The sequence below is a fragment of the Scyliorhinus torazame genome, chromosome 24 (assembly GCF_047496885.1).
Source record: "Scyliorhinus torazame isolate Kashiwa2021f chromosome 24, sScyTor2.1, whole genome shotgun sequence".
Classification (NCBI taxonomy): domain Eukaryota; kingdom Metazoa; phylum Chordata; class Chondrichthyes; order Carcharhiniformes; family Scyliorhinidae; genus Scyliorhinus; species Scyliorhinus torazame.
Window position 1 is genome coordinate 49,502,590 of NC_092730.1, and position 3,785 is coordinate 49,506,374.

Genomic DNA, 3,785 nt, shown 5'->3' on the forward strand with positions numbered 1-3,785 from the left:
AAAAACATCCGATACAACTATTACTGCGATGGCGGTAAATCGATCACTGTTCAACTGCTGAGAAGGCAGCGATGCTCACCACTATACCACTATCGCTGCATTTTCAATGTTGAACACCAGGATGAATAGAACGAGGCAGATATAATCCATCAGTTCATGGGTGTAAAATGAACTAAGACGTATAGACAAGCGAGCTTGCGGGACGGGGTGGCCGAGTGGTTAAGGCGATGGACTGCTAATCCATCGTGCTCTGCACGCGTGGGTTCGAATCCCATCCTTGTCGTTTTTTCATCCACCGTTTCTCGAAAGTGGGACTCATTTTTCAAAGATGGATCTGCAATCACTGATGTGACAGTCTATTCAAAGTTGTCATCCCGGATTGCATCGAGTTGGGTGAGAGGAGGGACGAATGGAGGCAAGCGTGTTTGTGGTTTAACCGCTCAATGCCACCAGTTCTTCTTCGGTTACCCACAGTACAGTCGAGGTTACCGGGTTCACTTCTCCCAGAATTCTCTTCAGCCACCTCTCCTGGATGAACCTTCTCCTGTTTGTACACTGGAGGGGTTCTTCGGCTACTTGTCTGTGAAAAGATCGCATATTAAATTTCCATGAAGTAAAGGAGTTGGACCACGTGGTTAAGGTGATGCACAATAATCCATTGCACGTGGATTCCAATCCCATCCTCGTCTGTAACGTGGTCAACTTCATGAGGATAAAATAAAAATGCTGTGATATTTAGCTTTTGTTTAAGGGCTTGGCGGGTGGTGAATAGTAGAACACCTTGCATATTGAAACCACATTCAAAAACGATGAGGAAGTTACTTAAATCACTCTCTACCATAATTGCCCATGAATTATGAGCTGGAAACCGTTTCTTTCCCTCAGTGTGAAACTCACGAATTCGCGCAAAAGATAAGTTCATAAAATATAGGAGCAGAATTAAGCCATTAGACCTTTCGAGCCTGCCCCGCCATTCTATCATCGCTGATATGTTCCTTATCTGCTATCTACAATGTTACAGGTGAAGAGGTCGATTGCGATATCAGCCAAAGCACCTCCTCCCGAGAACACATGACCTCGGAGCGGAAGTAGGCAATTTAGCCTCCTGAGCCGAACACCTTCCATGTGATCTTGGCTGATCCCATCGTGGCCGCAACTCCACCGTCCTGCCCGCTCTCCTTATTGGTAAGGAGTTGAAACGCCTTACCAATAAAAATCTCTCTAACTTCTCCTTAAATTTACTCACTCTCACTTCATCCAACGCACTGTGGGGTTGCGAATTCCACAAGTATCACAAGCCTTTGGGAGAAGTAGTTTTTCCTCAAATCTTTGTTAAATTTGCGATCTCTTATTCTAAGATTATGACCTCGCGTTTTAGAATGCCCCACTAGAGGAAGCATCAACTCCACGTCGACCTTATCCTGACCTTTTGGCATCTTATACCCCTCAATTAGATAATTGCGCATAGATTCTGAGTGAAAAACTGTTGGCCAGTCTTCCTCGGTTTGAAACTCACGGTGTCACGCAAAAACATCCGATACAACTATTACTGCGATGGCGGTAAATCGATCACTGTTCAACTGCTGAGAAGGAAGCTATGCTCACCACTATGCCACTATCGCTGCATTTTCAATATTGAACACCAGGATGAATAGAACGAGGCAGATATAATCCATCAGTTCATGGGTGCAAAATGAACGAAGACGGATAGACGTGCGAGCTTGCGGGACGGGGTGGCCGAGTGGTTAAGGCGGTGAACTGCTAATCCATTGTGCTCCGCACTTTATCCATACCTTCTGACATCTTTTCCTTCTCAATTAGATAATGGCGCATAAATTCTGAGTGAAAAACTGTTGGCCAGTGTTCCTCAGTTGGAAACTCACGATAAATTGCCCTTCGTGTCCAAAATTGCCCTTAGTGTTGGGTGGAGGTGTTCTTTCCAAGAGCCGGTGCAGACTCAATGGGCCGAATGGCCTCCTTCTGCACTGTAAATGCTATGATAATCTATGATGAATCTAGGACAAAGGTTCGGCACAACATCGTCGTCCGAAGGGCCTGTTCTGTGCTGTATTTTTCTATGTTCTATGTGGCGCAAAAACATCCAATACAACTATTACTGCGATGGGCGGGAACAGATCCCCGGTCAACTGTTTGGTAAGCAGCTATGCTCAACACTGTACCGCCATCGCTCCATTTTAAGTTTTGGACACCAGGTTGAATAGAATGAGGCAGATAATTTCCATCAGTTCATGGATGCGAACCGCATTTAGACGTATTTGCGGCTGAGTGCGTGGGACGCGGTGGCCCAGTGGTTACGGCGATGGACTGCTGATCCATTGTGCTTTGTGCGCGTGAGTTCGAATCTCATCCTCGTGGAATTTTCATCCACTGGTTCTCTGAAGTGTCGCTCATTTTTCCAAGATGGATCTGCAATCACTGATGTGACAATCTATTCCAGGTTTTCAGGCCAGATTGCATCGAGTTGGGTTAGTGGAGGGAGGAACGGAGGCAGACGTGTTGGGGCTTCACCGCCCGTTGACACCAGTTCTTCTTCGGCCGAACACTGTATAGTCGATGTTTCCGTGTTGACCTCCCCTATAATTAAGTTCTCCCACCTCTCCCAGGTGGAATTGTGCATTGGAGGGGTGCCTCGGTTCCTTGTATGTGAGAAGATCAAATATTAAAGTTCCATGAAGTGAAGGAGTTGTACCACGAGGTTAAGGGATACACAATAACCCTTGGTGCTCTGCGCTCGTGGGTCCGCATCCCATCATCTTCTGTAACGTGTCTGTTGCGTCTCTGTTTGGTCTATTTCATGAGGGTGAAGTAAAAATGCTGTGATTTTTAACTTTTCATTAAGGGCTGGAGGTGGTGAATACTCGAACACTTGCCATATTCAAACCACATTAAAAAATGACGAGGAATTGACTTTATTCACTGTCCGCCCTAATAGCGCATAAATTCTGTGTTGGAAACTATTTCTTTCCCTCAGTTTGAAAGGCATGAAGTCGCGCCAAAAAGATAAGTTCATCAGGTATAGAAGCAAAATTAAGCCAGTCGACCCATCGAATCTGCCCGCCATTCCATCATGGCTGAAAAGTTCCTCAGCTGCTACTTAGAATATTACAGACCAAGAGATCGATTATGATACCAGCCAGAACACCCTGTCCCAAGAATACATGACCTCGGAGCGGGAGTAGGCAATTTAGCCTCCTGAGTCTAACACCTTCCATGTGATCTTAGCTGATCCCATCGTGGCCTCAACTCTACCGTCCTGCACGCTCTCCATAAACCTTCAACTCCTTACCAATAAAAATCTCTCTAACACCTCCTTACATTTACTCACTCTCCCTGCATCCAACGCACTGTGGGGTTGCGAATTCCACAGAATCACAAGCATTTAGGACACGTAGTTTTTCCTCAAATCGGTTTCAAATTTGCGATCTCTTATTCTAAGATCATGACCTCTGGCTTTAGAATGCCCCACAAGAGGAAGCATCAACTCCACGTCTACTTTATCCGTACCTTCTGACATCTTATGCATCTCAATTAGATAATGGCGCATAAATTCCGAATGAAAAACTGTCTGCCAGTACTCCTTAGTTTGAAACTCACGATGTCGTGAAAAACATCCAATACAACTATTACTGCCATAGCTGGGAATCGAACCCAGATAAACTGTTTGGGAGGCAGCTGCGCTCATCACTGTACCACCATCGCTCCATTCCAAATTTTGGATACCAGGTTGAATAGAAAGAGGCAGATAATTTCCATCAGTTCATGGA

General features: G+C 45.4%; 1 non-coding gene across 1 annotated transcript; it reads left to right on the plus strand.

Annotated features, from left to right (window-relative positions):
• The first annotated feature begins 201 nt into the window (after positions 1 to 201).
• On the plus strand, positions 202 to 283 carry trnas-gcu (transfer RNA serine (anticodon GCU)). The gene has a single exon. It is a non-coding gene; the product is annotated as a tRNA-Ser (tRNA).
• The last annotated feature ends 3,502 nt before the right edge of the window (positions 284 to 3,785 follow it).